This window comes from Protopterus annectens, chromosome 4.part0 (assembly GCF_019279795.1).
Source record: "Protopterus annectens isolate FY-2018-M chromosome 4.part0, PAN1.0, whole genome shotgun sequence".
NCBI lineage: Eukaryota > Metazoa > Chordata > Ceratodontiformes > Protopteridae > Protopterus > Protopterus annectens.
Genome location: NC_056733.1, coordinates 361718948 through 361732224, shown reverse-complemented (window position 1 = coordinate 361732224; position 13277 = coordinate 361718948). Strand labels below are relative to the sequence as shown.

Here is a 13277-nt window from a genome sequence, read left to right as displayed (position 1 = left end):
ACCCCAGGGATTACCTCAGTGTCACTGCTCAACAGAGGCACAGCAAAATAATGGGTATAGTTCCCCATACTAAAGGGGTGGCGTAAGCCACAAAACTATGGGCTAGGCTTGTAAATGCCCTCGGGCAGATAGCCTAGTATGAACCTATGAACCTATGAACCTATAAAATGGTGCCAGTTTTCTGGGCAGCACTCATACAAAATGAATTCCTGTCACAGCACTAAGCAGTTATAAACAATGTGTTGCAGATTAAGTGTCCTATAAAATTAAACTGCCTACATGCTACTACTCTGGCAGTAACACAGGCAAAAAAAAGTCTAAAGGTTTAACGTTCTGTGACTGTAGGGGAAGAACGATGTGATACATCTTGGTCTTACTTTCTGAGATGTGGCTTCAGGTAGATCACTGGATACAGTCCATGACATTGATTGGCAGTGTGTCCATATCTGGAGCTTTGTACTGGCACTTTGGACAGTGAAAGTCTGGTTGGTCTTCAGTAAGAGGTTGCCTCTGCACAACATCAATAGGAGCATGAAAGGGGATTGTTGTGCTAAGAGGGTAATGAACTGGACCAACATGAAAACTCTCCTTATGCCATTGCTGCATTTCTTCAATACGACCCCTTTTTGCTCCATCTAACTCAGTTCTAACTCTATCAAAGTCGAATTTCAAATTTTGCAGCTGTTCTTGTAGGAACTCCTTTTGTTCATGCAGTTTCTCCCCGGCCTCTCGCTCTGCCAAGAAATCTGCTTTAAAATGTCTGCCTGTGCTTTCAGTATCGTGACAGTTTCTTGTAGCGTTTTATAATGTTCAGCATCTTCTTTCAGTTTATCAATGAGGTCTTGTTTCGCGACCAGAGCTTCCTCTGCTTGCTGCAGCTGCTCGTTAAGATCATCAAACTGTTCCTTATCTACACCTTTAGGCTTTTGGTCCTCCATTTTCATATGTCTGTCATAATCTTGAAACAGCTGTTGGTAGGCAGTTTGCAGCTGAGCAAATTTTCTCTTTTCTTCAGTAGCATTTTGTCTCTCCATTTTAAGAGCAGAGTTCAAATTTTGCACCTGCAAATGTAACTGATCCATAGCTATGTTCTGTTGTTTTCTTAATCGTTCATTGTCTTGTTCAAGAAGACACAGTTTCTCATTCACAACATGGTATCTTTCCTCCACGGTTGATCTCTCTTTCAGACATATTTCCAGCCCGTTTTGGCTCTCTTGTACCTCAGCCAGCAATGATGTTATCTGTGCTTTCAGAGTGGCTTTGTCTTTTTCTAGTTGCTCAACAGTTGCTTTTATATTCTGAAAGTTTTGATCATTCCTCTTCTCATTTTCCTTTTCCCGTAGTTTCAGTTTTGCAAAATCTCTTTGGGCATTTGCTTTGCTACCAGTAAATACTCTTGGACATCCTTATCTTCAGTTTTTATTATTACAGTTTATACTCTGCCTACATGTAACACTGTAGCACTCATGATTTAGTTTAAAAACAAATTCTTCTTTTTAAACTGTAGCAAACTGCGTACTACAAATGTAGCAAACAGTTGCTACAGTCAATACCCTACCTGCATGTAGCACTCAAGTTTTAGCTTAAAAAAAATATTCTTTTAAAACTGTAGCAAAATGCCTGCTACATACATTTGCTACAGTTTGTACACTGTCTGCATGCCCCACTACACCCCTCAAGTTTTAGTTTGAAAAAAAATGTTTATTTTCTTTTTAAAATGTAGCAAACAATTGCTACAGTTTATATCCTGCCTGCATGGAGCACTACAACAGTCATGTTTTAGTTTAAAAAATTCTTCTTTTTAAACTGCAGCAAACTGCTTGCTACAAATGTAGCAAATAGTTGCTAAAGTTCATACCCAGACTACACGTAGCATTATGGCACTCAAGTTTTAGTTAAAAAAATCTTTTATTTATACTGCAGTAAATTGCTTGCTACAAACATAGCAAACAGATGGTACAGTTTATACCTTGTCTGCACAGAAAGCTACAGCGGTGAGGTTTGAGTTAAAAATTATTTTTCTTTACTTTTAAACTGTAGTAAACAGCTTGATGCATGCTACAGTTTAGACCAAACATGGAGCACCACAGCGCTCAGGTTTGATGGCAAATGCAATACCAGCTTTCAGAACTGGGTATTGTATTAAAGAGAGATCAAGATAAATTGATATTACTCCCCAGTGCTTTACTCTTGGAACAGTTGCCCAACTTACCTGTCTATCTATGGCATTGATAAAATATACTGACTGTTTTATATATGAACCTGTGATTCTCCTTAAAAGTCAGAAGTGGCATTCTAAAGACATTCTGAATGATAAATACTATATGATAGAGTCAGTACAGACTGTATCTGTAAACCTGCAGCATGTAAATTAGATATAAAGGCCCGCAAAAAGTAAGTACCTCCAGACCAAAGACTAGACGTCTAATTAGCATAACATTTTCAAAGAGCAAATAACTCTTCCTGCTTCCAGCAGGACAGTGGGATACTACCCCGAAATGCATATAAAAAAAAAAACAGTAACAAAAATGATAAAAAAATATAAGAACATTATCAAAGAGACAGTGTAAAACTTGTAGACTTTGATGAGTTCTATTGCAAAACTAAACCAGACAAGGTAACTTATTTATCCTTCTTAGAAGATATAAGTTGTGTGTTAGCTACTTTTAAATTATTGGTGCCACTAGTATATTGGTAATGTAGTACAGTTTTCTGTGCCCTAGGTAACTCTAGAAATTGCACATGATGAGAGGGGATTTAGAAGATTATGTAAAGGAGTAAATCTAGGGACATACCTTCTACAATAGGTAAATCATGTTTAGAGATAAATCAGGCCTAAGAAAAGGAACATTATTCCAAAATACATACAGTTGAAAGGTCTGCTTTCAGACTGAAAAAAAAAAAACATAATTTATAAATCAAATAACATTGTACAACATACGTGAATTTGTAACTGCAATGAAAGTTATTTCTATGTATAGCAATTCACAATATGGGATTAAAGCTGCGAGCATTACCTGGTAGTCCTGAGTCAGACTGTTTCAGTTTTCAGTAGCCTGATGTATCCATCCATCTATTCATCCATCCTCTACTTTCCCATTTTTGCACATGGGATTAGGGTTTCACTTCAACAACGACAATCAGCTCAAACTGAGGTTTACAGCACCAAGTGGCTAGCCTTGCCACGATAGTTCATTCGTACCACTCACTCACATACACACTCTCACTTACAGGCAATTTAGAATGTCCAAACCACCAATTAATTAATCCAATTAGGTGGATGAAGTGGCTAATTTTGCTACATCTTTCTCTCTCTCTCTTTTTTTTTTTTTTGTTAAGTTGGGGCTGTAAATGATGTAATGCAAAGTAAGGTGGTTACTCTTAGTTAGGCTCTGTTTCATATATGTGCTTCTAATTTTCAAACTGCTCCTTGCATCCTCTGTGGAATAAATTGTTTCTGTTGAGGAAAGTTGATCCATAAGACAGACATTAAAATAAGTCTTTCAGTATGGACCTCCTCTGACAATTCTGAATGTGCGCACTGAATATCTGTGTACTCCTTCCATGAGTGCAAAATTATATTTTGAAGCCATTTGACTCAGATAGTTGATGTGGCAGAAACAAATATTACTGAAGCCAATGATATCTGAATAATATTGTTTTTCATGATGGAAGAGTGAAGATGTAAGACTGTATATGGAGCCATTCTTATTTTTGTTGTTTACGAGGAGAAATAAAAATGGAGAGATTACAGAATGTGAGAGTGACATTTCAGATAGTTTCAACATGACATAAACCATGTGTGTAAATATTGGATAATGTTTTTAATGCCAGTTTATACTGTGGTCTGTTTACAGTAGTTCCTGAAGTGTTAGATTTCTGCATATCCTTCTAGAAATTTATTTTGGAAGCTGTCTCTGTCAGCTAAATTATGCTAGAATTGTGTTTGTCATATGGTACTTCGAATGTGGGGAATTTTCTCTGTGGTAAAAGATAAGACTCAGAGGGAAAAGTCACTTTTAGCCAGGAATATTTTTTATTGTCAAAGAAACATGTAAAACATATGCATCCCCATTTGTTTATTGTTTTGTTTAGAACTTTATATTATGGAATTGGTGCCATGGAATGCAGTAATCTAGCAGTCTGCTGAGTTCTATGCCAGAATGAATTTCTACCAGCATTCTTTAGACAGAGTAACTGCGGTGGTGGTGCTGTGGTAGCATTGTCGCCTCATAGCAAGATGTTGTCCCATTCAGTTCTCAGCTAGAGCATCTTCTGTGTGGAGGCATACGTGAATGGGGCATGCCTTCATTGAAGGTTGTGTGTCAGGGCTGGTAACCCAGTACGTAAAAATCCACTACCAATCATTAGCGGACCGGAGTTCCGCTGTGGCGACCCCTAACCGGGAAAAGCCGAAAGACACAAACAACTTCTTCAGACAGAGTAACTGCAGAAACTATGTTACAAATGGAGGGTATGTTATCAAACTGGCATGACAAAATGAAGAGACAGATCTGATAAACAAAGCAATGCACATGAAGGCATTTCAACAGTCAGACAGTAAACAGCAATAACAGCAATAACATAAACATGTGAGGAGCAGTTACTGTTTGCAATTTGTTTATGTGTACAAGGAAACTGGAGTCATAATGGTGGCAGCATTTCCTACTATTTATGTTTATGCAATTTTATTATCTTGTCAGGTTATACTGAAGACATTTCAAAAGTATAATGGGGACAGCCATGTCTGCAATGTTTCTTTGTTTAGTCCCATAGCTATCTACTTCATAGGTCTAGTGCACAGGAATTAGCCTCACAAAATTCAAAATATAATTCAGAAAGAGAATGCAACAGCACTATTTAAAGAGCTCCAGCCCAGCTCACCAAATGGAGGGATACTTTACAAGCAGTGTTGAACAAATGAGCAACAGAGTATGCTTAACAGATTTTGGAAGACAAGCAGTCTGAGCTCCACTCATCCCATTAGAGGCTGAACTGAAAACAGTAACCAAGGGATACTAACTATGCTGAAACTACTGTGTAACCACTGAAGTTTAGCAAAATTAATAGGTTTCCTTACCAAAAAGAAACTACAAACAGGAAAAATAATCAGGAAATCTACTTCGGTGGTAATATTTGCTAGTAAATTCCATCCTCCGACAGCTAAGTAGAAGCAAATCAATCAATGTCAGATATCTGGAAGGTAGCCCTTCATCCATGATGGTTAACCTCCAAAACTCAGATTGCTCTTCTTTCATACATTATTCATACAAGACAACACAATAGACTCATGTAGTCATCTACAGATTTGGAAGGAGTATATGTGGAAATATTTTTAATGAACATGGATGGAAGACTGAAGTTTTTCAGTCTCCTTTTCCTTCATTAATGCTTGAGATATATGCTCTGTGTAAAACTAGAAAGTTAAGATGACTACAGTATGAGTTATAAGAAATGTGGACCATGGAAACTCATGACTGTAATACAGTATAATTTAAAGTTTTTACTTGTGGGCCACTGTGCGCATCAAAATGATTTTTCCCTTGTGTTTGGCTATAGAGGAACTGAAAGGTATCAGGGCAGCCCAGGAGTCACTCGTGGAGTCACTAACATCTCCTGCTGTGGATGTATGGCAGAATAATACTATTTTATCCTCATATGAAGAAAGGTTATGAAAACTGATGTAGCATTAGCTCAACAACAATCAGAGTTTGCGGATTTGTGTACCTTTAAGGCCTGTACTTTAAGAAGATTCAAGACGTTCAGGGTTAAAGACAAAGGCTGCAACTCAAGAGTGATGATCTTGAAAACAGAACCAACTGCAACAATTTTCATATAGTGGGCCTCCCTGAAGTGGTAGAAGGCTTAGCTCCATTAGAAAGCAGTTGGGTCTTTTACTGGAATGCATCTCCTCCAGTCATCAAGATTCCATAAGATTATTCACAACCATCAAAATGCCAATGTGCCTAGACTCTGTATTATTCATTGTCTAGGTTACAATGATCAAGAAAAAAATCTCACCATAGCAAAAACATGTAGCAATGGTTGGATGATTGCTGGCAACCTGATGAAATTTACTCCTGACTACAGCACATCACTCTTTTTCAAAAGGAAACAATTGGTGCCTTGTTTGCGATGTTTCTGTGACTCGAACTTTTAACTGTAATTGTGCATCCCAGCAGTACTCAAGTTGCATAAAGGAATGGTACAGTCTCTTATGATACACTTGGGAAAGCAGATGGTTATCTCCAGGCCATACTGTCTACCACCCAACCATCTTATGCTGCAGTTGCACTAGGTAACAATTAAAATTCTTAAGAGCTAAGAAAAGAAATCAACAGCAAAAAAAGGGAAGGGAAGAATAGAAGGTCTCTTTCTTAGACAAGATACATGGATCTTCTCATATGGAAAACCTACATTCAGAAATAGCAATCATTTGCCACAATCAGCATCCAATGCTTGACTATGAGATATTATTTATGAAATAGATGCCCCCCTCCAAAATTTCAGTGAAGAGTTAACTACCACCGAACTATCATGGGCAGACCAGATGGACGATTTATTCATTTATGGGGTGGAACTGCAATGAGTCCGGTTTTGGTGTAATCTCAGTCATTTTGAGATTCAGTGACTAACTGCTGTATACTAAGTTTATAATTAGTGAGGTTTGATAGTTATCTTTAGGCCTGTTCATACCATTTATTACAACTATGTGATGGTACTTATGTTTGCAAAGGGAGGGAATAGAACAAGCCGGGGATGTCTTATGTTTATCAGTGTTAATAACTCTTCTGTTTCCTGCCTAAGTTAAAATTGTGGACCAGACTTACACTATATATGATCAGCCCTTTATAGGTGGAAGAGACTTCACTTGTCCTCTCCAATAAAATGCAAGCTGTTAGAATGTTTATTGAACAAAAGATTTTGTTCGTATTAAGTTATACTCCACATTCAAACTTCATCCCCACATATCCAGAAAGCTCAAAGGTTAGTTTTTTGCTTTTTATATGGGAAGGGGAAAAACAGAATTAGTAGGAAGAAAATGTGTGTTGCACCTAAGCATGGAAGTTTTTGCACGCCAGATTTATGGAATTATGGCAACTAATATGGCAAGAGAGTAAGAGTACATTTTTATGGAACCACTCCCTCATTCATATAGATCATAAACCCATTTGGTAGGACAACTTATTGAAGCTGGAATTTACTTTGCCTCAGATATATCAGACAGGATCTACTTCAGTAGATCGAACTTTTACAAGTTCGAACTTCATATGGCCAAGATCATATGATCGAACTTGTAAAAGTTTGAACACTGAATAAAAAGAAAAAAAAACACAAAAAACAAAACTAGATGTCTGTAGCAGGGGGGCATATTCCCTCTGCACCCCCGCACCCCCCTACTTAAATATAACAACTCTGAGATCACACTACATGTAGAAAAGGGAAATCTTTTTGTTCCACACTGTACGTGGATCTCCATTCAGTCCATTCGAACTTTTACAAATTCTATCATATGGTCTCGGCCATATGAGGTTTGAACTTAAGTTCGATCTACTGAAGGGGGCCCATCAGACAATATGTGCAATACCCTTTTAACATGGCAGCAGATGAGATTGACCTTTCCTGCTCTGTAAGCCCACTGGTGACATATTTTCACTTTTGTGTTTGTATTTGTCACTTAAGTGCTAGGGGAGGTATTATTCTCATAGGCAAACAGGTCACACAGAAAATTTAATAAGAGGCCTCAAGCATACTGTGCTATGTAATATACATTCACTGCATAACACAGTGCAGGAAGAATACTCTGTACGGCTATTGGGAAATGTAGATAGAATGTACACTTGTTGGACAAGCTTACTTATGAAGAATCAAATTACTGTCTTCATTGCACTTAAGGTAATAAGTTGTCTGCTTTGGCTAGATTAACATTCAAAAATCTCTTACTGTAATGACATATAACACCATCTTATTTACAGAATATGGGCTTAAGGCCTACCATGATGTGCTGACATTGTCAAAAAAAGAGGGCAGTAACTACACACATCTTACTTGGCAATGTTTAATTCTCAAGTAATGTGACACAGGGTAATTGGTAGTATTGACTGGGCAATGAGATTTTATGTATCTTCTGCCCAGAACATGAAATTTTGGATATTTGGAATAAACAAAGCTACAGGCCATTTGGGAACTACAGAATATTTTTCGATCAGAACAGTGGCATTCATGCTTCTTGCTTTTATGTTTTCTAATTGGAAGTCTTATCATAACTGTGAGTTATCATTATTTGTAAATTTAATTGCAGATTGTAAAAATTGCATTGTCAGTCATTAGACATGGTAAAATAGACTGAATTTTGGAGTACATTTACTTATGAATCTTTTCAGTTATAATTTGTTCCCTCAAATGTTAACTACTCTTTCATTTTATTTTGTTGCAACACTGGATTGGGCATTGTGTCTGTGATGTTAAATACTTTGTAGTAAGTGATTTCACTAAAATATGTATCGTTATAAAAATATATTTATTTTCATTGTTAAAAAGTGGATTTGTTTTGCAGTTCAATTGCATATTACAATTTTGATTCTTTGCCTCAGAAAAAAAAGTACTGCACAGTAAAAACAATCCTGAGAAGTACTTAAGAGGACTTGGGACAGACAGAAAAGGAATAAAATGGAAGGGAGGAAGGCAGAGATGGAGGGAAGTTAGAATACTAAAGCAAATAAGGGGCCAGATCAAATAGGCTTACTGTCTCTTGCTGTCATTGAGCAAGTATAATTTATTGGCAAAATGTGAGATTGTTCATGGTAACTGAATTTTTTTAATTGATTTAATGCTGGATTTGTTGGCTTAGCTTTTCCTGTATTATCATTGTTGTTTTCTTTTTCAGGCGACTTGGAAAGTGGAAATGTTGTAATGCTCTTTTCAAGAAAAAGAAAATTGCTATTCGTTTATCTTTTTTTTTTTTTTTTGAAAGAAGCCACCACTGATTTTTATGCTAAGAAACTAACTGATACAGAGGTCCTACCTAAATAATGCTCTGGATTTTCTCTAGTTTTGGTATAATAAGAAATATTGCATTAGATGAAAATCTACTGTTAGCACCTCACCTCTTCATCGTTTCATACTTCCTAATTTTGTTGATCATGCATCTTTAATATTGCTGCTATTGCCTCTAAAGCCAGTCAGTATTATTTACTAACCAATACTGGCTTATCACTGCAAAAACTGACTGGTGATATTTTATATTATATACATTAATACAGGGAGCTTTAATTGGGATTCAAGTTGTATGTATGTTTCTCTGTTCTCTCTTTAAACATGAGAATTTTTACTGTACCATCTTGATCAAATAACAGCCTGAAAAATTATCCTGCAAGGGTGTGAAGAGTAAGTCATTAATCTGATGTTTTTAAAACCAGATTCATAAACTGTGAGATCTGATACTGTGATTCCTAAAACTTTGAAAAATAAATTATGATTCTAAAAACACTGAATTGCTAAACTCTCTGTCATAGTGTTTTTTTTTTTTTTTTGGGGGGGGGGGCATTGCCTACTCTAGATGTCCGCACATATATTCATTCTGAGTTCACTGGACCTCAAAAGAGGAGGATCATCTGAGGAATCACAATTGTTAAGTTGGTACATATGATCCTTCAACTTGTACTTAAATTTCTACTGTTGTGAAACTCGCCTCTAACTTCTTTGGGAGTTTGAAAATAATCACTCTACCTCAAATGTCAGTGGGATTTTTAACACTAGAATAATCTAGTCTTCAACATTGAAATCTATTGTACCTCTGAATGATCCAGTACTATATATTGTTATATTCTCATAGGGTACCTAGTGAATTACTGCAGCACAGACCATCAAAATTACGAATGACAAATACAGAAGTCCATTTTTCAAACACATGGCAGCAATGTATCATTGAAACTAAAAGCGTCTTTCGGCTTTTCCCGGTTAGGGGTCGCCATGGCAGAACTCCGGTCCGCTCATGATTGGCAGTGAATTATTATGGTGCTGAGTTGCCAGCCCGATGCCCATTCATGCTCGCACCTACCTGCATGTCTTTACCGTCACTCGACCACGGGGAGGACATGCAGACTCCACACAGAAGGCGCTCCAGCCAAGAATCGAATGGTGTATCATTGAAACTATAAAAGCTAAATAAGTTTGCAGTCAAGTTCCTTTGCATCATCGTACTCTCACAGTTTTGATGCTCTAATTTCAAAATAGCATAAGCCCAGCGAATAGTATAGTATTGATGTTGATACAGTCTGAGTACTAAGAATACAAAAACATCTGATGTATGGAAAATACTGTGGAACTGTCTCTAATTCAAAACATTTTTTTTATTTATTTATGCTTTTTTTATTTATTCATTTATTTAGCTTTGCATGTGTTTGTAAGTGGTGGACAGAGCACAGTGAACAACAAGGACCATTTTTCAGACTCAGCTCTTCCATACTTAAGAAATAATGAACAGTAAAATAATCTTGGTAACATACTAGATTAAAAAATAATAAAAATAGTTTTAGTATAGTTATCTACACTATCTGTAACCAAATATAGTAGAAAATATAGTTGAAACGATACCTAGTAAGTAACAACTGAAAAAAGGCAAAATAGCATAAGGTCTGCCATGTCAGGACTATGGAAACAAATGCCATCTAAATAACATTTTTAATTTAATATATAGTTGATATTGTTTGTGCTAGAATTAGGTTTTTGAGTAAAAAAAGTTAATGAAGCAAGGAAGGTTAAGCTGGGATACTGCTTTGAATGCAAGTGAATTTAACAGTTTTCTTCAGATGCATTTTAAGTTTATTTTCAAAAATGGGACAGGAAGGGTTGCAAATACAGTTCTGGTCAAGTTTTCCTTATCCATATTACTGGAGATGTCATCAGAAAGAGTCCGGATGGCAGTCATTGTGCTTCATCTATTACAGTAACCTTGTTAGTGTCTGGGAAAAAGATGGTATTGCTGGCTGTAAGTGGTCGGTTAACAATCAATTAATTTACCTAGAATATTTCAGTAAGGTAGACACTGGAAATGACCAATTCTTTGTAGGCCAGTGTCTGCTAAATCTAGGTGACTGTACCTTTAAGAAATCCTTAACCGTTTGCATAGATTTAGCTTTGTCCTCCATTTTCTTTAACACCTCTTCTGCTTTAACACCAAACAAGGTATCATGCTGTAATGGAGCATCAAATAATTTTGCTTTGACAAGATCAGGCAGATTCTGTTCCTTTAACCAAGCATGCCTCCTGATGACAGAACCCATAACAGCGGCCCTGCAGGAGGCCTCCAAAGAATCAAAACCACATTGCAAAGTATGTTTTCCAACTTGTTCAGCTGCATACAATAAATCCTGCATTTCTTTGTTTTCTGCACATTCAGAATTTATCAACATTTTCTGTTTAAGCAGTGACATAATATATTGCTGATATTTGAGCATATGAAACTGACAATTCAAAACTCTTATAGCCAAGGTAGCAGAAGTGTAAATCTTTTTTCCCCATCTGTCCAATGCCCTAGAATCCCTGTCTGGGGGGGTAGGGTTTTTAGCAGTGGAAGCCTTGACCCCTCTGGGACCCTGAGAGATTGTTTCTGAGTCAGCAGCAGGGTTTTTGAAAAGGAATTTATGAGAGTCAGGAGCCCTGTAGTACCTGTCTGGCTTAACAGGAGCTGGAGGTAAGGAGTCAGGGGTTAGACTGGACTCTGAAAACACATCATCTACAATGTCTAACACAGGTGGAATAGCTAGGGGCCTGTGTTGTGGTAGTAAAAGGAAGTCTCTGAGCCTTTTCTTAGATTCTGAAAAATCTTGGCTCTCCCAGTGAAAATGCTCTCTCATGGTATGCACGGTTTCCCCAAAAGAGTAATCCTCAGGAGGAGAGGCTGAAGGGATAGATTCTTCAGCATCAGAATCCTCATAGGGAGGAAAGGAGTATTCCTGATCAGAACAGGAATCAGATGAAATGGAAACCTGATCTGAAGATTCATATTCTGTCTCTTGCCTAGGCTTTTTATCAGGTGGGGGATGGGAACCCTTGATCAAAGTAATTAGGTCTTCGGCCATTTTGAGCATCTGTTTTTTGCGCATGGAGGCCTGTCCATGAGGCTGTTGTACTTGTTTCTTTGTCTTTAAAGGTGCTCTAGTCTTTGCCTTTGAAGCTGAAATCATTTTAATGTATAATTGAGTAGGTCTGAAAACACCCTCAGGAGCCGATGCCTGCTCAGCAGCTCCAGTCCCATCTGAGGGAATAGTCTCTGAAGGTCCAATACCTTGAGCTTTCAGTGGCCTAGTCGACTCCACGTGGGAGTCGGTAGTGGCCTGTGGGTCTAAAGTAGCGGGCATCAGGGGCTGCGAAGGCGCCTCACTGAGAACCGGCAAACTGGTGACTGACTTAGAAGAAGCCTCGTAGTCGGTTTTGGACCACGGATGCTTGTCCGTTTCTTTTTCTTTGTGTTTCTTGTGAATTCCGGTAGTTGGATGGCTATCCGACGACATTGTATAATTAAATCTTCTGCCAAAATAGTGTAATGCAAAATCGTACCAATGCTTAATAGTGCATTAGTTAAATCTAGCACAAAATCGACAACTAGCAATGTCGTGGCCAGGGCCTAGGCAAGGAATACAGTAAGAATGAAAGTCCTTATGAGGTATTTGCTTCCCACAAGAAATACAATTATTAACTTTTTCTGACATCGGTCTGGAGCACGAAAAAAGTTTCCCCAATGGGGTACTTAGCTTTTGAAAAAGACTTTGGATCTGAAATTCGAACATGAAAATCTCAGTAGTCGGTCGACCGGCACTTGCAAACTGATTATGCTTCGGGCACTGCGCAGCAAGAAAGACTGAAGAAAATGCCGTCGGCTGCATCTTTTATACCCCTGGTACTCTGATGTCAGGGAAGAGGCGACAGCAACTGACGCCGGACCTAGACTTTGGAATTCAGGCCGACTGAAGGTAGCCTGCCAGCAGGATAACCCAAGTGTAATGACTGCAACAGTGAAACATGAAGAACATCTGATCATTTCTAGTGGGGAGTGATGTATGAGAATTTTTTAAAGAGGTGTTTAATTTCTTTTTTCTTTATGCAGCAGAGGTAAAATTGAAGAATGTATTCAGGGTGTCAGTAGTTCTATTTGATTAGGTGGAGAGGACAGGAAAGGAGGGAATCACATGGAAGTAGGTTCAGAAATAAGATGTGAAAGATGGACAATGTAAAGTGATTAGGAAGTGGGCCCGATAAGAGACAAAGTAGACCTG

General features: G+C 37.7%; 1 pseudogene; it reads right to left on the bottom strand.

Moving 5' to 3' along the window:
• Positions 1–227: 227 nt before the first annotated feature.
• The window catches only part of LOC122800253, a 54493-nt pseudogene continuing 41443 nt past the window's right edge, over positions 228–13277 (bottom strand).